We start from the raw sequence: 25,236 nt of genomic DNA on the forward strand, positions 1-25,236 counted from the left end.
CACACACACACACTTGATATGCTGAGACAAAACACTCTGGGTTGTGCCTCATTGATTTCTGATAGTCTGCTGTAACTGCAATCATGTTTGTGCAATGTGTTGCGTTGAATGCATCCATGTGTGAAAAAATCATACTATTCCTTTGTTGTACTGTCAAACAGTCAGATTCTAAAAAAGCCTGTCTTCCAGACTGTTCTCCTAGCACTGTAAGCATCAAGCGTCTCAAAGTAGGAGTGCTGATCTAGGATCAGGTCCCCACTGTCCATGTAATCTTATTCATAAATAAACAACTTATAAAGCCCAACACATACAATAATATAAATGACTTATAAAGCCCCACACATACAATAATATAAATAACTTATAAAGCCCCACATATACAATAATATAAATGTACCTATAAAGCCCCACATATACAATAATATAAACAAGCTATAAAGCCCCACATATACAATAATATAAACAACCTATAAAGCCCCACATATACAATAATATAAATAACCTATAAAGCCCCACATATACAAATAATATAAATAACCTATAAAGCCCCACATATACAATAATATAAACAACCTATAAAGCCCCACATATACAATAATATAAATAACCTATAAAGCCCCACATATACAATAATATAAATAACCTATAAAGCCCCACATATACAATAATATAAATAACCTATAAAGCCCCACATATACAATAATATAAACAACCTATAAAGCCCCACATATACAATAATATAAATAACCTATAAAGCCCCACATATACAAATAATATAAATAACCTATAAAGCCCCACATATACAATAATATAAATAACCTATAAAGCCCCACATATACAATAATATAAACAACCTATAAAGCCCCACATATACAATAATATAAATAACCTATAAAGCCCCACATATACAATAATATAAACAACCTATAAAGCCCCACATATACAATAATATAAATAACCTATAAAGCCCCACATATACAAATAATATAAATAACCTATAAAGCCCCACATATACAATAATATAAATAACCTATAAAGCCCCACATATACAATAATATAAATAACCTATAAAGCCCCACATATACAATAATATAAATAACCTATAAAGCCCCACATATACAATAATATAAATAACTTATAAAGCCCCACATATACAATAATATAAATAACCTATAAAGCCCCACATATACAATAATATGAATAACCTATAAAGCCCCACATATACAATAATATAAATAACCTATAAAGCCCCACATATACAAATAATATGAATAACCTATAAAGCCCCACATATACAATAATATGAATAACTTATAAAGCCCCACATATACAAATAATATAAACAACCTATAAAGCCCCACATATACAATAATATAAATAACTTATAAAGCCCCACACATACAATAATATAAATAACTTATAAAGCCCCACACATCCAATAATATAAATAACCTATAAAGCCCCACATATACAATAATATAAACAAGCTATAAAGCCCCACATATACAATAATATAAACAACCTATAAAGCCCCACATATACAATAATATAAACAACCTATAAAGCCCCACATATACAATAATATAAACAACCTATAAAGCCCCACATATACAATAATATAAACAACCTATAAAGCCCCACATATACAATAATATAAACAACCTATAAAGCCCCACATATACAATAATATAAACAACCTATAAAGCCCCACATATACAATAATATAAACAACCTATAAAGCCCCACATATACAATAATATAAATAACCTATAAAGCCCCACATATACAATAATATAAACAACCTATAAAGCCCCACACATACAATAATATAAATGTACCTATAAAGCCCCACATATACAATAATATAAACAACCTATAAAGCCCCACATATACAATAATATAAACAACCTATAAAGCCCCACATATACAATAATATAAACAACCTATAAAGCCCCACATATACAATAATATAAATAACCTATAAAGCCCCACATATACAATAATATAAACAACCTATAAAGCCCCACACATACAATAATATAAATGTACCTATAAAGCCCCACATATACAATAATATAAACAACCTATAAAGCCCCACATATACAATAATATAAACAACCTATAAAGCACAACATATACAATAATATAAACAACCTATAAAACCCCACATATACAATAATATAAACAACCTATAAAGCACAACACGTACTGTACAAGTAATCTAAGCCTATGGGGAAAGGGTGGTATGGGGAGGTTTTTCTCTGGTCGCCGAGAGGCGGGGCAGGATGGTGCATGTAAAAGTATCTCGCTTGTTTATGAGGGTGGGGGTGCTTATGGGATAAGTGGTGGGGGTGGGCAGATAGAGATATGGGGGGGGGGGGGCTGACAACTACCTGTGTTGATAGGCGGGGTGGGAAGGGGTGGAAACATTTGTTTATTTTTCTTTAAATGTCCATTTTATTCATACAAAATCCTGTGTGATCAATATGATCATTTCTTTGTATGTATTTCTTTAGTTTTTCTTTTGAGTGTCAGCCCACAGGTACATGTTATGTATATATACTGAATATATGAATTTACATGAATACTGGACCTGTTACCCACCCCAACAAACAAATGTCATAACAAATTAAAGCATCTTTATTGTTAAAACCAACACATTTCAGACACAGCCTTCATCAGGGTTTGACACCTGGCTCAGAGCACTAGTTACACTAGCTACAGTTACAGTTCACATTGCAATCACAGATGCATAATGAAAGTGCCATTACAAACACTTCTAAATTGATCAATCTCACCTAATAATCTTGGGACCCAAATCTTATGTCAGCTAGCTGGCTACCTCCATTCTGTCACCAGAGATTACACCTGAAAAGCCTATTGTGGCACTAACATCATCAGTATTCTAGAGGAGGAGATGCAGATAAAGGAACAGACTTCATATTCTAGTGAGTCTGACAGTAAGGGACTAGATGTGCGTCTTTGCCAAGCAGCCTCTGAGTCTGTACTGCTGTGATTTATGTGATCCAACAGGCTCTCTCCCTCTGGTATGTGCCGCCTTGCTGGGCCCAGAAACGTTCCTTTGCATTTAGGGGAAAGAGAATAGGAAGCCGGAAAATGAACTGTTTAGATTAAATGGAAACCGAAAGGGCAGATACAGTTTGGTAGAGTAGTAAGGAAGGAAGGGGGAAGTGGGGAAGGTCGAAGGGAGAGAGAGGGAAAAGGAGAAGAGGGGGGTAACAACAGTAATTTAGAGCAGAGCTTCTCTACAGTGGCAGCAGCAGTGGTCCTAATGGGGTGTGTCCCAGCAGGAAAGTACGGACTGGGACGGTGCCTGATGGAGTGCATCGGTAAGGCCCACACCAACGACACATAATGGGTGGTAATGGGAAATAAAGGGAAATAAGAATAAATGGTAAAGCCAAGTAATATACAGTGGCAATCAGGCAAGACCGTACAAAACAAGTTCCCTAATGAAAATCCAGACACACCCATATATGCTACAGGACCAGTACTATGCATGCGTGTGTGTGTGTGTGTGTGTGTCTCAGATAAAAGGGTTGTGGTAGCGACAGTTGAAGACCCACATTGAGCCTAGAAGGACCAATGGATTTATGCCACCCAGAGAAAAGGCTCTTTCCTTGTATCCTGGTAAAACTGTTTTTTATGGGGCTATGTGGACATCTTGGCTCCTATAGTGGAAACACTCAAGGCTAATTGTTCCCGGTAATTGGCGTCGCTTGGCCGGTTTATTTAACTGGCATGCACACATGAATGCACACACATTGACACACGTGCACACACACACTGCCACTCCCTGTGTATTTACCGCTGTGTCCGAAGGGAATTATAAAACATCTGAGAGATGAACAGGGACGAGGGAAACAGCTCAGCGCTCAGTGAGAAAGAGAGGAATGTGTGTGTGTGGTAACGTTAGCATCGACCGGGGAACAGAAACACAGACGTACTAAACAGAGCATGTGTAAACATTAGCTTAACAAAAGCGGGCCAATTAGGGGATCATAAGAAGTAATTGGGTCTTTGCTGGCAGTGGCATGTGTTTAGAATGTTCCGAATGTGATTAAATGAGAGGGGGAAAAACAGTTGGGCCAGAAAGGACATTTGCATTGGTTTGGTATGTTGTATTTATTTAAAAGCAGCAGCTACTCTTCCTGAGGTCCACATGAAACATGACATCATACATAGTACAGAACATGATTAGTCAAGGACTGAACTACATACATTTACAACGTCACACATAGCCTACATATCAGTACATACACATTATATTTAGGTCTAATACATAGCACAGTGCAAATTACATTACAAGATACATAAAATGGCTGTGTCTCTTCACAGTCCTCTTTGTGCAGTAAGCTGTTATTTGATATGCTTTTTAAATCTGGTTTTATTGCTAGCTTGAGTTACAGAGAGTTCCCTGTAGTCATGGCTCTATTTAATACTATGCGTTTTCCAGCCTCTGTTCTGGACCTGTGGACTGAAGACAACAGGTCGCATGTCTTTGCATACCGATGAGTGTCCGAACTGTGCCAGCTGCTTGATCAGACAGTTCGGTACCTTCAACACATCAATACCTCACACAAAGGCCAATAGTGGTGAAATCAAGCCTCCTCAACTTTGAGCCAGGAGAGATTGAAATGCATGGTACTGACACTTTCCCTCCACATCTAACTGTGATACGTGTTGCTTTGTTCTAGACCAACTGTCGTTCTTTGCCGCACATGACCACACAGCTGGGCAGTAGTCCAGGTGTGACAAAACTAGGGCCTGTAGGACCTGTCTTGTCGACTGAGATGTCAAGAAGGTAGAGCAACGCCCTATCATGGACAGACCTCTTCCCATTTTAGTAACCATTGAGTCTATATATGTTTTGACCATGAAAGCTTGCTATCTAGGGTTAAACCGAGCAGTTTAGTCTCCTCAACCTTCTCAATAGCCACATAATTCAATAATAGATCTAAATGAGGTTTAGCGTTGAGAGAGGGATTTGTCAGAAAAATTATGCTTTTAAGTTGAGATATTTAGCACCAGCGTATTGCTAGTTACTATTGATAGTTTCTTGATGAGTGCCTATCAGTAACCGAAAGAAGCAGTTTAATGAATGCTTCAAGTGCAGCGTCCAGATGTTCCTCATTAAACACATCAGACCAACAAATATATTTCACATCTTCGACATAGGAATCATATCAAAACCTCTTGTATGAGCATTTATACACAATTTTAGGTGCAATTTTTGGAACTATTAAATTATGATCACTACATCCAATGGGTGTGGATCCTGCTTTAGAGCAGATTTCTCCAACATTCGTAAAGTTTTTTGATCAATAAATGTGGCTGATTTATTTCCAGTTATTTTTGTAAATACCCTGGTAGGTTAACTAATGACTTGAACCAGATCGCAGTCACTGGTTACAGCTTGGAGCTATTTTTTCAGTGGGCAGTTTGATGACAACCAGTCAATATTTAGGTCACCCAGAAAATATACCTCTCTTGATATCACATATATTTTCCAACATTTCACACATATAGTCCAAATACTGACTTTTAGCACTTGGTCTATTGCAACTTCCTACGAGAATAGGCTTCAGGTGAGGCAGATGAACCTGTAGCCATATTAGTTCCACATCATCTGACATGAGATCCTCTCTCAGCTTAACAGGAATATGACTCTGGAGATGCATGGCAACACCTCCTCCATTTGCATTTCTATATTTCCTATATATTCTATAACCTTGTATAGTTACTATTGCATCAAATTAGCTACAGTGCCTTTGGAAAGTATTCCGACCCCTAGACTTTTTCCACATTTTGTTAAGTTAAAGCTTTACAAATCTACACACAATACCCCATAATGACAAAGTGAAAACAGTCTCCGCTCCGAGACAGGATTGTGTCGAGGCACAGATCTGGGGAAGGGTACCATAACATTTCTGCAGCATTGAAGGTCCCCAAGAACACACATCATTCTTAAATGGAATAAGTTTGGAACCACCAAGACTCTTCCGAGGCCAAACTAAGGGCTTGGTCAGGAAGTTGACCAAGAACCCGATGGTCACTCAGACAGAGCTCCAGAGTTCCTCTGTGGAGATGGGAGAACCTTCCAGAAGGACAGCCATCTCTGCAGCACTCCACCAATCAGGCCTTTTTGCTAGAGTTTCCAGATGGAAGCTACTCAGTAAAAGGCACAAGAAAGCCTGCTTGGAGTTTGCCAAATGGAACCTAAATACTCTCAGACCATGAGAAACCAGATTCGCTGGTCTGATGAAACCAAGAATGAACTCTTTGGCCTGAATGCCAGAGTGTCACGTATGGAGGAAACCTAGCACCATGCTTAAGGTGATGCATGGTGGTGGCAGCATCATGCTGTGGGGATGTTTTTCAGCAGCAGGGACAGGGAGACTAGTCGGGATCGAGGCAAAGATGAATGGATCAACATGAACCCCACTGAACATCTCTGGAGAGACCTAAAAATAGCTGTGGAGCAATGCACACCATCCAACCTGACATAACTTGAGAGGATCTGCAGAGAAGAATGGGAGAAACTCCCAAAATAGAGGTGGGCCAAGCTTGTAGCGTCATACCCAAGAAGACTCAAGGCTGTAATAGCTGCCAAAGGTGCTGAGTAAAGGGTCTGAATACAGAATACTGAATGCAGTCGGAAGTTTACATACACTTAGTTTTGAGTCATAAAAACTCGGTTTTTCAACCACTCCGCAAATTCCTTGTTAACAAACTATAGTTTTGGCAAGTTGGCTAGGACATCTTCTTTGTGCATGACACAAGTCATTTTCCCAGCAATTGTTTACAGACATATTATTTAATTCACTGTATCACAATTCCAGTGGGTCAGAAGTTTACATACACTAAGTTGACTGTGCCTTTAAACAGCTTGGAAAATTCCAGAAAATTATGTCATGGCTTTAGAAGCTTCTGATAGGCTAATTGACATAATTTGAGTCAATTGGAGGTGTACATATGGATGTATTTCAAGGCCTACCTTCAAGCTCAGTGCCTCTTTGCTTGACATCATGGGAAAATCAAAAGAAATCAGCCAAGACTTCAGAAAAAAAATTGTGGACCTCCACAAGTCTGGTTCATCCTTGGAAGCAATTGTCAAACCCCTGAAGGTACCACGTTCATCTGTACAAACAATAGTACGCAAGTATAAACAGCATGGGACCACGCAGCCGTCATACCGCTCAGGAAGGAGACGTGTTCTGCCTCCTAGAAATGAACGTACATTGGTACTAAAAGTGCAAATCAATCCCAGTATAACAGCAAAGTTCGTGAAGATTTTGAAGGAAACAGATACAAAAGTATCTATATCCACAGTAAAACAAGTCCTATATTGACGTAACCTGAAAGGCCGCTCAGCAAGGAAGAAGCCACTGCTCCAAAACTGCCATAAAAAAAGCTAGACTATGGTTTGCAACTGCACATGGGGACAAAGATTATGCTTTTTGGAGAAATGTCCTCTGGTCTGATGAAACAGAAATAGAACTGTTTGGCCATAATGACCATTGTTATGTTTGGAGGAAAAAGGGGGAGGCTTGCAAGCCGAAGAACACCATCCCAACCGTGAAGCACGGGGGTGGCAGCATCATGTTGTGGGGGTGCTTTGCTGCAGGAGGGACTGGTGCACTTCACACAATAGATGGCATCATGAGGCGGGAAAATTATTTGGATATATTGAAGCAACATCTCAAGACATCAGTCAGGAAGTTAAAGCTTGGCCACAAATGGGTCTTCCAAATGGACAATGACCCCAAGCATTCTAACCAACTTGCCAAAACTATAGTTTGTTAACAAGAAATTTGTGGAGTGGTTGAAAAACAAGTTTTTATGACTCCAACCTAAGTGTATGTTAACTTCTGACTTCAACTGTAGATGGCTGATATCAAGACTACTGACGAGCAGCTAGCTTAATGAGCCGGGCTACATCAGTTGTTATGAGACTCCAAGGCTGCTTAAGTGGCACTTTAAAGGCCAATGAGACAGAATGTAGTGAACTAAAGGAGAACTGCTGGGCTGCGTCATACATAGTATATAGTGCACTACTTTTGGCCAGGGCCCGATAGTTAATAGGCTGCCATTTGGGAGGCACCCCCGAAGTGCTATGAATCACCTTCACTGCTGCGTAAAAACTACCACAGCAATCTGTTTTGCCATGGATCCCAAAAACTATTAATTAAACACTAGCCAAATGGATGAGCTCCTTTTCTTAGAAATGTGAGTGCAGATTTGGGGCCTCAGGTGGGCCCGGTGCCTGGCAGTTTCTCCGATCATCAGCAACAGCGGATCAATTACAGTTCATATTCTCACAGACACAGTACTGCCACACTTTAACAATGCGCTCTCCACCTCCCCCCGCCGGCATTGGAAAGGCGTCTGAAATATAAAATGCAATGCTTTCAGAGTAATTATCAGCACTTTGCTCCAAACGCAGGAAAGTAAGAACAATTTGATTCATTCTGCCATTGGTTCCACCCTATAACTGTCTCATTCCAGGAAATGCAAATCTAATTTTTTTTTACAAATAAGCTGCTTATGAGGTGAAATGTTGATGAGGGCCAGTCTATTCTCTCATTAGACATACAGTACATACTTAACCTGGACACTATCATGTATTTCTCATTTCTCCTCCCTCATTGCAAGAATTGGCATTTCTGGAAAAGACAGAATATTATATGATCCATTGCTGGTGTTTAACTTACCATGTATGAATGGTACAGTCTATGAATGACGCAATGCTTTTTCCCGGTAATTGGCGTCGCTTGGCCGGTTTATTTAACTGGCATGCACACATGAATGCACACACATTGACACACACTGACACACGTGCACTAATACATGGCATTTTCATACAGCGCTAAATGCTGTCATGACTTGGCCTCCTGGATGGAAATCAAAGGTGCCGGCTAACAAAAGATTTCAAGACACCCCCCCACTCCTGGGGGAGTTGGCCAGTTTTATTATGGTCATACAGTGCCTTGCGAAAGTATTCGGCCCCCTTGAACTTTGCGACCTTTTGCCACATTTCAGGCTTCAAACATAAAGATATAAAACTGTATTTTGTGAAGAATCAACAACAAGTGGGACACAATCATGAAGTGGAACGACATTTATTGGATATTTCAAACTTTTTTAACAAATCAAAAACTGAAAAATTGGGTGTGCAAAATTATTCGGCCCCCTTAAGTTAATACTTTGTAGCGCCACCTTTGGCTGCGATTACAGCTGTAAGTCGCTTGGGGTATGTCTCTATCAGTTTTGCACATCGAGAGACTGAAATTTTTTCCCATTCCTGCTTGCAAAACAGCTCGAGCTCAGTGAGGTTGGATGGAGAGCATTTGTGAACAGCAGTTTTCAGTTCAGGTGTGAGTGTTGACGAGGACAAGGCTGGAGATCACTCTGTCATGTTGATTGAGTTCGAATAACAGACTGGAAGCTTCAAAAGGAGGGTGGTGCTTGGAATCATTGTTCTTCCTCTGTCAACCATGGTTAGCTGCAAGGAAACACGTGCTGTCATCATTGTTTTGCACAAAAAGGGCTTCACAGGCAAGGATATTGCTGCCAGTAAGATTGCACCGAAATCAACCATTTATCGGATCATCAAGAACTTCAAGGAGAGCGGTTCAATTGTTGTGATAAGGCTTCAGGCCGCCCAAGAAAGTCCAGCAAGCGCCAGGACCGTCTCCTAAAGTTGATTCAGCTGCGGGATTGGGGCACCACCAGTACAGAGCTTGCTCAGGAATGGCAGCAGGCAGGTGTGAGTGCATCTGCACGCACAGTGAGGCGAAGACTTTTGGAGGATGGCCTGGTGTCAAGGGCAGCAAAAACATTCATTTATTTTTATTTTTATTTCACCCTTATTTAATATCTCATTTGCAACTGCGACCTGACCAAGATAAAGCATAGCAGTGTAAACAGACAACAGAGTTACACATGGAGTAAACAATTAACAAGTCAATAACACAGTAGAAAAAAAGAGAGTCTATATACATTGTGTGCAAAAGGCATGAGGAGGTAGGCAAATAATTTAAATTTTGCAGATTAACATCGGAGTGATAAATGATCAGATGGTCATGTACAGGTAGAGATATTGGTGTGCAGAAGAGCAGAAAAGTAAATAAATATAAACAGTATGGGGATGAGGTAGGTAAAATTGGGTGGGCTATTTACCGATAGACTATGTACAGCTGCAGCGATCGGTTAGCTGCTCAGATGGCAGATGTTTGAAGTTGGTGAGGGAGATAAAAGTCTCCAACATCAGGGACAGACTTGTATTCTGCAAGAGGTACAGGGATTGGACTGCTGAGGACTGGGGAAAGTCATTTTCTCTGATGAATCCCCTTTCCGATTGTTTGGGGCATCTGAAAAAAATATTGTCCGAAGAAGACAAGGTAGGGCTACCATCAGTCCTGTGTCATGCCAACAGTAAAGCATCCTGAGACCATTTATATGTGGGATTGCTTCTCATCCAAGGGAGTGGGCTCACTCACAATTTTGCCTAAGAACACAGCGATGAATAAACAATGGTACCAACACATCCTCCGAGAGCAACTTCTAACCATCCAGGAACAGTTTGGTGATGAACAATGCCTTTTCCAGCATGGTGGAGCACCTTGCCATAAGGCAAAAGTGATAACTAAGTGGCTCGGGGAACAAAACATCTATATTTTTGGTCCATGGCCAGGAAACTCCCCAGACCTTAATCCCATTGAGAACTTGTGGTCAATCCTCTAGAGGCGGGTGGACAAACAAAACCCCACAAATTCTGACAAACTCCAAGCATTGATTATGCAAGAATGGGCTGCCATCAGTCAGGATGTGGCCCAGAAGTTCATTGACAGCATGCCAGGGCGGATTGCAGAGGTCTTGAAAAAGAAGGGTTAACACTGCAAATAATGACTCTTTGCATCAACATCATGTAATTGTCAATAAAAGCCTTTGACACTTATGAAATGCTTGTAATTATACTTTAGTATTCCATAGTAAAATCTGACAAATATATCTAAAGACACTGAAGCAGCAAACTTTGTGGAAATTAATATTGGTGTCATTCTCAAAACTTTTGGCCAGAGCTGTAGGTTTCTCTATCTATTCTAAGCAAACAGAGCGACAGACAAGGGCCACTGAACACCGCGTGGTACACCTCTGGAAGAGCTGTTCTTACAGACACTTCGAGACCAAGAAGCTACGACTACTGAGGACATGGTGACCTCTGGTGGACAACCAGAGACTTACATAACCAGAGACTTTCTGTGGAACTATTCCACAGACTGATCGAGTGATTTCAACAGAGCGAGACGACAAAGACATACATGCGTAAATATGTACTTTGTGTTTCAAAATCCGAATGAGCGGTTGTTAGGTTGCTAAATATCCACATTTACGATGAGCGTATTACTCAACTGTATGTAGAATAATTGAATTCCTTTGTTTCTCCTCCTCCCGCTCTTTTGCACCCCCCCTTTCATTCTGTAACCTGTCGTCATATCGGGTTAGTCCACTAGGGACTTTCATTGCATTATGCAGTAATCAATGTATAATCTATCCTTTGTGTGTGTTTATGTATTTCTGTGTGATTATTTAGTTGGTTAGTAAATCAATAATTAAGCCAATTGGTGTAAGATGATTCGTCATGGAGATCAGGGTTCGTGCAGATTTATAGGATATTACGACGTTCAGAATGAGACTGAAATAGGAGCAAATGATTGATGGATGACGGATAGTATCTCGAGATATTCAGATATTTTTTTATTAACTCGGGAAACGGTAACTCATTAAATAAACTTTTCCCGTGGTGCCCCAGATTACTATTTAATTAATTGTTATATGTTTAAATTAATTGCATAATAATTGAATGTGGTATGTAATTATTATATAACTAGCATTCATCGCATAAATGGTAGCAACTTCACGACAATGCTATTGTGTGGATATCTTAGAATAGACAGTTGCTTGTTTAGCAACCTGCTAACCATCAACCATCTATTCAGGCCGACCACAGCCTGTAGGGTTTCTCCGGATCCAAACGCACTGAAAGATAACAATACAACACACACACACACACACACACACACACACACACACACACACACACACACACACACACACACACACCACTTTGAGCTGAACTGTAATATTGTCTTAATCACATGATACACATAAACCAATAGCACAACAAACAATTTCCAATATGGCCTAATCCAAGCCGCTGAACAATTAAATAACCAAATACCTATTAAAATATCTCTATATTTACACATGCTGTTAAAGCACTACTGAATCTGTACGATAATGTAAATGTCATACGGGTGTCATTGCATTCAGATAATGTTGCACTAGAGATGTAGGGAGGGAGGAGGTTGGATAGGGAGGGAAGGAAAGATATTAAGTGATGATGATTGCTTATTCTCTTTAATCAGGACAGTGCTATCGGTGTAAAAACTATGTGACAAGCTGTGTTTTACACATATTCTCTTTCTATTGATGAGAAAAGACTTGCTTCTCAACTGGAGAACTGCATTAGCTTGAGGATATGAGGATCGAAGAACATCCTTAGTTTCCTTCATTTTAGTCCTTACTTATAGCCTATATACTAATAGCAGACGGTTTAATCCAAAGCCACTTACTGTAGCGTGTGCATGCATTTTCACATGGACGGTCCCAGTGGGAATCGAACACGACTGCAAGCACCATGCTCTACCAACTGAGCCACACAAAACCAGACGTCTTACATTTATGAGTTGCAGCAATTCATTGTCTTGTACCAAGTCCAATAAAATGATTTCACTGAGGCCCACATACACTTGATATTTACCAAGACATATAGACAGACAGACAGATAGGTATACCAAAGGCCACATAATAAGTGAATCCACACGGTTGACTGACGGGATATTGAAAGCCTCGGCCTCATCCCCAGACTCATCCATCTTTTCCCACATATCTATCTAACCCCCCCCCCCTCCCGCTGGACTCCCAGAGAATGGAGAGTGCTTTTGTGATTAAAGAGTGAGCGTTCAGTGTTCAGTCCAAACCACATCCCTGCAGGGAGAAGAGATGAGAGGCAGGTGAACGTTGGCTTGACATGCAGGCAATGAACAACCGATAACATTCCACAGAAAACCACGGGAAAATGACAAACAAGTCAAATTGAGGCCTTAGACAATACTCTCTGCTGAGCAAACTATTACACAGGAGAAAGGGCTGAGGTAACGAACATAGCTGAGGCTTCCATATAGAATACAGTGGGATGTGAACTGTGCTATAAGGAACTCTTAAAAGCTCTATATCGCCCCTCCACCCTGCCAGTTAAAAGCTATTTAAGGCTTTTATTTCCTGTCTGTTTATGAATATATTGAAGATATTGATGGGGTTTTCATGGGCTTGCTGGCCCAACAGTGCTGCACTCAGAATTCTGCTGTCAACAATTAAATAAATCACAGCATCTCAGAACAGAACTGAAGTTACTGTAGTCCTGGAGAAGGATAGGACTCTTACTCCCTCAAACTAGACAGGCCGGTCTGTGATGAGACACTATGTCCCGACCCCTGAACTATAGCCTGAAGATGATTGGTTTCGATGGTTTGCTGCTGTATGTTACAGTGTTTCCATTTGGCCCATCAGGCTGGAGTCTTCTGGGCTGCCACGGTGCTGTCAGACAGTGCTGCTGTATGTTACAGTGTTTCCATTTGGCCCATCAGGCTGGAGTCTTCTGGGCTGCCACGGTGCTGTCAGACAGTGCTGCTGTATGTTACAGTGTTTCCATTTGGCCCATCAGGCTGGAGTCTTCTGGGCTGACACGGTGCTGTCAGACAGTGCTGCTGTATGTTACAGTGTTTCCATTTGGCCCATCAGGCTGGAGTCTTCTGGGCTGCCACGGTGCTGTCAGACAGTGCTGCTGTATGTTACAGTGTTTCCATTTGGCCCATCAGGCTGGAGTCTTCTGGGCTGCCACGGTGCTGTCAGACAGTGCTGCTGTATGTTACAGTGTTTCCATTTGGCCCATCAGGCTGGAGTCTTCTGGGCTGCCACGGTGCTGTCAGACAGTGCTGCTGTATGTTACAGTGTTTCCATTTGGCCCATCAGGCTGGAGTCTTCTGGGCTGCCACGGTGCTGTCAGACAGTGCTGCTGGCGCACTGAGATGATGCATTGTCCCATGAGCGGCTCTTCGCTGCCACAAGCGACTGTTTTTCATAGTTTCAGTGCTCAGTTATGCGGAAAATGTACTCCCAAGAGCCAGGGTGAGTCCACTTCCAAAGGGGGAAGGATCAACACACACTCATTCATACATTGCTTCAAATACACCCACTTTTAAACAAACAAATACACCCACTTTTAAACAAACAAACACACACACACACACACAATCAATCATATAAACAATCTGATATACATCTGACAGTACATCTGATCTCACATCAGCAGTGTCGATGAGCTGGGCAGCTTTTCATTATATATGACAACCTTATGACATCGTATGTACCTCTCATATAACAGTGTATCAATTCCAATAATCTCTATCATTACTTCACTGGCACAGCATTCAGGAAGGGTTGTATCAAGATCTGATTCCTGTGCCAGACATTGTGTGTCAGTGATAAGGGTGTGACAGAGGTGGAAAGTACCCTGATGCTGTCACCAGACACTCCTCCACCCACCAGGACAGAACCAGGAACAGGGGAGACCGGCACATCTGGGGCTGCCAGTGCCAGCAGTCCTTTGGCAAGGAGGGGACGAGGAGAATACAGAAACATCTTACCTGATAAATAGAGGCACAGAAGAAGAGATTTTACGCTAAAACCAAACGGGTTCATTGTCATGTACTACGAACACCAGCGACCGTGTATCAAGCATCTCAGAGTAGGATTGCTGATCTAGGACCAGGTTTCTCCTCTCCACGAAATGTTATTCATTGTGATTGAAAAGACAACTGATTCTAAATCAGCACTCCTACTCTGACACATAGTTGGTATACACTCTACACTGTACATCCCTGTAGTTGGTATACACTCTACACTGTACATCCCTGTAGTTGCTATACACTCTACACTGTACATCCCTGTAGTTGCTATACACTCTACACTGTACATCCCTGTAGTTGGTATACACTCTACACTGTACATCCCTGTAGTTGCTATACACTCTACACTGTACATCCCTGTAGTTGGTATACAACTCTGCACCCCGGTAGTTGGTATACAACTCTACATCTCTGTAGTTGCTATACACTCTACACTGTACATCCCTGTAGTTGCTATACACTCTGCACCCCGGTAGTTGGTATACAACTCTACATCTCTGTAGTTGCTATACACTCTACACTGTACATCCCTGTAGTTGCTATACACTCTACACTGTACATCCCTGTAGTTGCTATACACTCTACACTGTACATCCCTGTAGTTGCTATACAACTCTGCACCCTGGTAGTTGGTATACAACTCTACATCCCTGTAGTTGGTATACACTCTGCACCCCGGTAGTTGGTATACAACTCTACATCTCTGTAGTTGCTATACACTCTACACTGTACATCCCTGTAGTTGCTATACACTCCACACTGTACATCTCTGTAGTTGGTATACACTCTACACTCTACATCCCTGTAGTTGCTATACACTCTACATCCCTGTAGTTGCTATACACTCTACACTGTACATCCCTGTAGTTGCTATACACTCTACATCCATGTAGTTGCTATACACTCTACATCTCTGTAGTTGGTATACACTCTACACTCTACATCCCTGTAGTTGCTATACACTCTACACTGTACATCCCTGTAGTTGGTATACACTATACCGTACATATCTGTAGTTGGTATACACTCTACATCTCTGTAGTTGGTATACACTCTACACTGTACATCCCTATAGTTGGTATACATTCTACACTGTACATCCCTGTAGTTGGTATACACTCTACACTGTACATCCCTGTAGTTGGTATACACTCTGCACCCCGGTAGTTGGAATACAACTCTACATCCCTGTAGTTGGTATACACTCTAGATCGTCTAGTTGAATTAGCCCAGCTTCAAGCCTTATGCACAGAAATCATTTTGTCCACATGCTGGTTTTTGGTTCAAATCTCACTTAGAGAGAAGGCTAATAAACAGTGCTTTCACTTAGGAGTGGAGCACACTCAGAAAACATTTCCTACATTGATTCTGTCAGTAGCTAGACCATAATGACGATGAAGAGTCCAAGTCCTTCATTATTCTCAGGTAGCATACGCTAATAGCTTTCATTAAAGTTCATTAACAGGTCTGTTGAATCAAACCATTTTGTAGAAGTTGGGATTGCCACAAGCTATTTCTTCCAATGTACTAACGACATACCTCAAATGCATATATAATCTATAATTGAAATACAATTAATTGTGTATGTGATAGTTATTCATGATAATGTGCTTGCATGACTGAGTGTCCAAAATAATGTGTTCAATTATTATACATTGCGGTGCACTTTTGAGTCCAGACTGCCTCATATAATGAGACATTGTAGAACCCAAACATCCCCTGTCTACACCAACTCATTCCACTAGGAAACAGACTAGTTATGTCCCAAATTGCACCCTATTCCCTACTTAGAGCACTAATTCTGGTCAAAAGTACTGCACTATTAGGGAATAGATTGCCATCTGGGATGTACCAATACGCACTTCTATACAAAGACCATTCATTAAACAGGCCTCACTGTCACTGATGGCCTTTGTAAAGGAGATGAGAGCCGGTGTACCTGGTGATGAGACCCAAACAGACATGTGAGCATGTCACCCAATATCTCCACATCACACCCAACCAAATCACCGATACTGTCTGCAACATCAGCGCAATTACACTGCAAGTAATCTGCTAAAGTTAAGTCTGAACACACACACACACACACATACACACACACACACACACACACACACAAAGATACACATACTAGGACATGTAGTCATCTACACAAAAACAACCCCAAAGCCAATACACACACAAAGAACACACACTACAATCCACTTTCCTCCAAAGCTTAATCAGTAGCACTTTAACATCTACATTCAGTTACACAAGGTAATCTCTTAAAGTTGTGTTTAACACTCACACCCACACACATACATTCCACCCCCCCAACCCCACCCCCAGACGCGCACACACACACACACACAAAATACACACACACCCCACAAACTACTCCCAGCATCACAAAAGCTAATTGAGGTGAGTCACCTCTAGATCAATCCAGCTCTCAACGTGTTCCTCTCAATCCTCACAGAAGAGGGGTTTAAAAAACTGAAAGTGGACTTTTTTGTCATCTTAGCCCCACTATTACACCTCTCCTTCCCCTGGCAGGCAGACAGGCCGTACTGGCTGTTTTCTGTATTGAAGCCTCTGGCCTTGAGACTAGCATCATAGTGGCCTTCATGATAGGTATAATGGCTACAGAGGCACTGCCTGCTTAGCCATCACACACATACACACATCATGCTTGTCACATGCACACCGGAAGTTCGTCTGCACACATGCATACATGCACACGCACAGTTTTCCTGTATATCTGAAGCTGATTTTAATTACACAGCATACACACACCCACATGCACAAAACAACAGCAACCAACCAAATGCACTACCCTTTCCGACACTGCCAAAACATTTATATCCTAAATTGAATTTCACAGCAGTATATTTGTTATTGCTTCAAATAGTCTGCTGTTTACAAAACAATACAGGAGAAAAATGTGAAATGGGAGGTGGTATTTGTCCTCCTATGAACCCTGCCACAGACACAGCATCTACAACCCAGATGAAGCAGGCTGCTCCGTTTGATCACTGTCTATCAGCAGAGTTGCTGCACTATTTCTCATTGCCTTCTCTCTCTGCATTGTTAAATCGAAACAAATGACATTTCCTCTTTCACACAGCTATAGGCTTTCTCTCTTTCTGGTCCCAGAGTGCAGTGATTAGCTGGTCTGTTCCGTTCTGGTGCACTGGGCTGTATATGGACCTGCTGTTACTGTACAGGGCACTGAATGGAGTGGGGCTGCTAGCTACCAGACATGGACTGGGAGTGGAAGAGTCATGCATAGTTGGAGATAGAGGAGTAAGAGAAAAAGAGGGAGTGCGAGAGACAGACGGGCAGACAAACGAACGGACAGACTGGTTTATGGTGTTTGTGATTGGAGGTCTGGGAGACGAGGCAGCCGTCTGCAGCATTTAAAGGAGCATTGATCTGGGTTAATCTGCCTTTCTAGGGTGATGAGAAAGCAGAGGAAAGAAAACACACACCGCTGCATATCAGAGGACTACAAAATGTTAGATCCCTGGGATCTACAAGGATTTTTCATCCCTTTCAACATTTGTCTCTTTTCTATTAATGCATTTCAAAAGAAGGATAAACTCATGGCCTCCAGAGTGGCTCAGTGGTCTAAGGCACTACATCGCAGTGCTAGCTGTGCCACTAGAGATCCTGGTTCGAGTCCAGGCTCTGTCGCAGCTGGCCACGACCGGGAAATCCATTGGGCGGCGCACAATTGTCCAAGCGTCTTCTGGGTTAGGGAAGGGTTTGGCTGGCAGGGATGTCCTTGTCCCATTGTGCTCTAGTGACTCAAAATCAAATCAAATGTATTTGTCACATACACATGGTTAGCAGATGTTAATGCAAGTGTAGCGAAATGCTTGTGCTTCTAGTTCCGACAATGCAGTAATAACCAATGAGTAATCTAACCTAACAATTCCAAAACTACTACCTTATACACACAAGTGTAAAGGGATAAAGAATATGTACATAATGATATATGAATGAGTGATGGTACAGAACGGCATAGGCAAGATGCAGTAGATGGTATTGAGTACAGTATATAGATATGAGATGAGTAATGTAGGGTATGTAAACAAAGCGGCATAGTTTAAAGTGGCTAGTGATACATGTATTACATAAAGATGCAGTAGATGATAGCGTACAGTATATACATATACATATGAGATGAGTAATGTAGGGTATGTAAACATTATATTAAGTGGCATTGTTTAAAGTGGCTAGTGATATATTTTACATCAATTTCCATAAATTCCCATTATTAAAGTGGCTTGAGTTGAGTCAGTGTGTTGGCAGCAGCCACTCAATGTTAGTGGTGGCTGTTTAACAGTCTGATGGCCTTGAGATAGAAGCTGCTTTTCAGTCTCTCGGTCCCTGCTTTGATGCACCTGTACTGACCTCGCCTTCTGGATGATAGCGGGGTGAACAGGCAGTGGCCCGGGTGGTTGTTGTCCTTGATGATCTTTATGGCCTTCCTGTGACATCGGGTGGTGTAGGTGTCCTGGAGGGCAGGTAGTTTGCCCTCGGTGATGCGTTGTGCAGACCTCACTACCCTCTGGAGAGCCTTACGGTTGTGGGCGGAGTAGTTGCTGTACCAGGCGGTGATACAGCCCGACAGGATGCTCTCGATTGTGCATCTGTAAAAGTTTGTGAGTGCTTTTGGCGACATGCCAAATTTCTTCAGCCTCCTGAGGTTGAAGAGGCGCTGCTGCGCCTTCTTCACGACGCTGTCTGTGTGGGTGGACCAATTCAGTTTGTCCGTGATGTGTATGCAGAGGAACTTAAAACTTACTACCCTCTCCACTACTGTCCCATCGATGTGGATAGGGGGGTGCTCCCTCTGCTGTTTCCTGAAGTCCACAATCATCTCCTTTGTTTTGTTGACGTTGAGTGTGAGGTTGTTTTCCTGACACCACACTCCGAGGGCCCTCACGTCCTCCCTGTAGGCCGTCTCGTCGTTGTTGGTAATCAAGCCTACCACTGTAGTGTCGTCCGCAAAATTGATGATTGAGTTGGAGGCGTGCATGGCCACGCAGTCGTAGGTGAACAGGGAGTACAGGAGAGGGCTCAGAACGCACCCTTGTGGGGCCCCAGTGTTGAGGATCAGCGGGGTGGAGATGTTGTTACCTACCCTCACCACCTGGGGGCGGCCCGTCAGGAAGTCCAGTTGCACAGGGCGGGGTCGAGACCCAGGGTCTCGAGCTTGATGACGAGTTTGGAGGGTACTATGGTGTTAAATGCTGAGCTGTAGTCGATGAACAGCATTCTCACATAGGTATTCCTCTTGTCCAGATGGGTTAGGGCAGTGTGCAGTGTGGTTGAGATGGCGTCGTCTATGGGCCTATTTGGGCGGTAAGCAAATTGGAGTGGGTCTAGGGTGTCAGGTAGGGTGGAGGTGATATGGTCCTTGACTAGTCTCTCAAAGCACTTCATGATGACGGAAGTGAGTGCTATGGGGCGGTAGTCGTTTAGCTCAGTTACCTTAGCTTTCTTGGGAACAGGGACAATGGTGGCCTTCTTGAAGCATGTGGGAACAGCAGACTGGGATAGGGATTGATTGAATATGTCCGTAAACACACCAGACAGCTGGACTCCTGTGGCGGACCGGGGCAGTGTACACTGACATGGTCGCCAGGTGTACAGTGTTTCCTCCGACACATTGGTGCGGCTGGCTTCTGTGTTAAGCAGGCATTGTGTCAGGAAGCAGTGTTGCTTCGTTGGGTTGTGTTTTCAAGGGACGCATGGGTCTCGACCTTCGCCACTCCCGAAAGGCATTTCACTGTACTTGTGCACGTGACAATAACAACTTGAAACTTGAGATCACCTGACAGTCACAGAGCCACTTCACCAACAACCTCTAGAGAGAAACTTCCGCTGAACCTCAACATTACTTGAAGACTACTTCGTTGCTATAACTACAAATGTGGAGACCACTGGCCCTTTCAGTAGGTAAATCAATATCAGTTTAGAGGCTATTTTGCTCTCTCTCTCTCTGCTGGTTTGCTGACACATGGACTCAGGGAGAGTTGAGGTGGTGCCATTACTCAAGACCTCCCAGTTTAGCTCCTCTTCAGCTGAATGGAGGCAAATGGAGGCAGATTGTGGAGGCACGACACAGTGTTCTTAGAGAGGGAAAGGAAACGCTATGGTTATGTTCCAAAATGTAGCCTATTCTCTATAGCGTGCACTACTCTTGACCAGGGCCCATTGGGAATACGGTGCCATTTGGAACTCAGGCATTGATCTAACACGCAAAGTGTTGAAAAACAAGTGCTAGCATCATCATGCCACAGACAATGCTCCACATGATGTTTGATTGACTATATGACAACGAGGTTTCTGTGTGTGTGCCTACTACCAGTGATCATCAATTAATGATGTGTTTACCATGCTCCAGTGACTGGTGCCTGTAGAGGAACCAATAAAAAGCCTTGTTAGGTTGAGCTCTACAGGGACTACAGGGGCTCGGTGTTGGGCTATTTAGAGAGCAGGGTTGAGAGGAGAGGGCGAGGGAGGATTTTATAGCCCCTATCGCCCCTCCTTATCCATTACCTAAATGCCTACTACTATACCTTTTGTCAAAATATCGTTGGATACACATATTACTCAAATGTATACTTGCGTACTTGCTAGGTCTCGACCGCTGCCTCTGGAGCGTAGACATGAACCTTTTACTGCAGTGGGCTAAATCAGGGTCACACAGAGTTCATCTTAAACAAATCTACTTTGAAACAAAATAATACACCTCACACACATGCTCATGGGCTTACAAAAAAAAGACACCTGTACCATGTCAGAGTTGAAATGTATTACATTTTGAGTTTGCATCCCAATGTTACACTTTATATACTTCACAGATGACTGAAACACCTGATCTGATGCATTTAAAAAACCCATGTGGCCACTACCTCATTTGACTGCAGGAAAGGGCTACAACCAGTAGATAGAGAGAGCGCTGACATTCCTTTGGAATGTCACTGTTAAGAACATTTTGTTCACAATGTTCATAAACTGAACTTCAATTAACTACTCAGTCTGTAACCCAGAATTTGTAAGATACTGGTTGAAATGAAAACAGACAGAGGACCAGCCTACAATAGTCAAATGTTTATTCACGAGAACGTTCTGAAGTCCACAATACAAAGACATCCATTTTATAGCGGTGCACATACTTCCACACAAACATTAGGTATCCTGCGCACACACAAACATTAGGTATCCTACGCACACACTGTCCTACTACCCAGCCGACAAAGATTAGAGGAGGCTGTGAGAATCCCTCCCCGTTCTCCCTGAAGATAGGGAGACCCCTCAAGATAGGGAGACCCCTCAAGATAGGGAGACAGTGGGAAGTACTTCCCATTCTTTCCCCGATCTCTCAGAGGCCCTAGCCAGGTCGGCACCGAATTCTGCTACGACAGTCTGTGTTTAAGATACTGTAGAGACATATTTGTACAGATATATTGTTTGACTGACTAAAACTACACCCATCATTAATTAATTATGATTCATACAATTATATGGTTTCAGGGCGGAGTATTCTAATCATTCATTTAAACCTATAAATTCCATCAACAGTCACGTATTCCTATGGAAAACTCCCGATGGCGCATAAAGCCGGAAGAATTTACATTTAAAGAGTGCCATATTGTTGAATGGGACTGATGGCTCCAAAAAATAATCACTAAGGATCAAGTGGCAGTAACTAGCAAAGGAACATGGTCAATCTAGCCGTCTTCATCCTGCCTGAGAGAGTTAACCCAGCGCTGCTAGATGACGTCGGATACCGGAAGCCTTGGACATAAACAGTCGAGAACCCACCTTCTATGTTGAGAACACGCAAACAGATGTTACCTGCATTAACATTCATAAAAACATCTAGCTACATCCTATATTGTCTCTCGTGTTTTTAGTTTTTTTTGTGTATAGGACCTCAGTTAACGATAGTATGTTCTCATGCATCCTCTAGTATTAAACTAGTCCTAATACTCTTATGTACCTAATTCCTTATCATTTAGAACTCAATGGCTCTTTCCTGCAAATTGTTGCTGTATAGATCATTTGGATAAAATGTATTACCGTCCTTTTCGTATAATGTCTGGCGATAATAATAGCAATCTGGTCCAGTTTTGTCTAGTAGCTTAATAGACCATTTGTCTACTCAGCTAACTTAATGCATCATGTTCATTTGATCTATTTATACAGTAAACACTTTTGAAAAGACCAATACTCAGCAAATGACATGTCTACAACAGGGTTCCTGCAATGCCATGCAATGTGGAGTATAGAGCTAATAGACAACAGTGCTTTAACCATGCAAAATTGGATGATAAAAGATTGAGACGAAGAACACTGACATATGCATAATTTAATAGTCTTTATTACAATATTCAATATTAGTCTGTAACGAAAGGTTACAATAAAAATGATTTTACAGCAGATGTGTGTGTCTGTCTGTGTGTCTCTGTGTGTGGGGGGGGCGGGTTACATTATTGTATTGCCAATGTTTGCCTATTTAAAATGATGTGCGGCAGAGAGTGTGTGAGAGTGTGTTTGAGAGTGTGTGTGCAAGAGAGAGAGAGAGAGCATGTGTGTTACAGCTGAGAAGGGGGCCTGAGAACAGTATATTTCCAGTCCCAGGTGGATGGCATTCAGAGAGATTGCAGAGTGGCAGTGAGATGAACACCATCCCTCAGAAATGGCTGTGGGTGACTGTGTGCTTTATTGCTGCTCCCCCCAATCCCCTGAAGCAGACTGTCATCACATTGCTGACCCAGATCCATGCCCTGTTGATCTTCACTGGATGAGCATTCCTCTAATGCACGCGTTGAATGATACAGGACTAGAGGACCTTCCTCGAGGGGAACTCTGCACGCCGACTCTGCATGTCTCTTCAAACCAGCTCCACACTTTTAAACCTTCCTAAATCACAGTCCCCTGCATGCACGACCAGGATGACAGGAGCAGGATACCACTCCGACACATGCCTCCTTGTCCAAACCAGGATGCTGTGGCATTCAGCCTGAGGTCACTCCCTAAAGTTTCGATAGCCCTCTGTTCAGCTCAGTGCACTAGACTGGAACCCACAATCCAAATCCTTTTCACTGTAATGAAAGTTTTTGCATTCACTTCACTTGCCTCTTTCTTGGGTACATTGTATATAAATCCTTTTTTGGGCATGAAATGGTCCTAAAATAATGCCCTCATCCTATCACAGCTTGTCATGAAAACGTAAGGACCAAATGAAGTTATAGCTAAATCGAACCGGTATGCCCATAACCTGCATAATCATGAAATAACCTGATGCTAGCCTACTGTTAAACCTTTGCAGCAGAAGGTTCATTTGAAAGCTCAGCGTTACCTAGAACCTAGCCAGGACAACATTGGAAAACAAAACGGACAGCAAGTATTAACTATGATAATCAGATTTACAAAATAAAAAAATGAAGATTAGACTCTTTTGAGTGATGATTAGTACAGTTAAATACAGAACATGTCGGCATGCTGACTCTCTTTGTTTTGGGTTGGTGTGTGTAGGAGTGTAGGGTTTCAAAGAGCAGGTTTGAAATAGAGAGTCAGACAGAGAGAGAGAGACTGTAAGAGTATTTTTTCTTCTGTCTAATTATGTCTACATCATACTGTCAATTCAAATCTAATGTTATTTGTCACATGCGGCGAATACAACGGGTGTCGACCTTACAGTGAAACGCTTACTTACAAGCCCTTAAACAACAATGCAGTTTTAAGAAAATAGAGTTGAGAAAATATTTATTAAGTAAACTAAAGTAAAAAATAAAATAAATAAGTAACATAAAATAACAATAACGAGGCTATATACAGGGGGTACCAGTACTGAGTCAAAGTGTGGGGGTAAAGGTTAGTCACGATAGCATGGTTAGATTATCAAACATGTTAGCAACCAAGTTTATATAGCCAACAATGAATAAGTCCATGTTGTCACGACTCCTACCGAAGGTGGCACCCCTTCCTGTTTGGGTGGCGGTCGGCGGTCGTCGTCACCGGTCTACTAGCTGCCCTTCCTGTTCGGGTGGCGGTCGGCGGTCGTCGTCACCGGTCTACTAGCTGCCCTTCCTGTTCGGGTGGCGGTCGGCGGTCGTCGTCACCGGTCTACTAGCTGCCCTTCCTGTTCGGGTGGCGGTCGGCGGTCGTCGTCACCGGTCTACTAGCTGCCCTTCCTGTTCGGGTGGCGGTCGGCGGTCGTCGTCACCGGTCTACTAGCTGCCCTTCCTGTTCGGGTGGCGGTCGGCGGTCGTCGTCACCGGTCTACTAGCTGCCCTTCCTGTTCGGGTGGCGCTCGGCGGTCGTCGTCACCGGTCTACTAGCTGCCCTTCCTGTTCGGATGGCGGTCGGCGGTCGTCGTCACCGGTCTACTAGCTGC

General features: G+C 42.4%; 1 protein-coding gene across 1 annotated transcript in view; it reads right to left on the reverse strand.

Moving 5' to 3' along the window:
• The window catches only part of LOC109868140 (whirlin-like), a 125,598-nt gene that overhangs the window by 74,021 nt on the left and 26,341 nt on the right, over positions 1–25,236 (reverse strand). The gene's annotated exons all lie outside the window — the stretch shown is intronic.

This window comes from Oncorhynchus kisutch, linkage group LG23, assembly GCF_002021735.2.
Source record: "Oncorhynchus kisutch isolate 150728-3 linkage group LG23, Okis_V2, whole genome shotgun sequence".
NCBI classification, from domain to species: domain Eukaryota; kingdom Metazoa; phylum Chordata; class Actinopteri; order Salmoniformes; family Salmonidae; genus Oncorhynchus; species Oncorhynchus kisutch.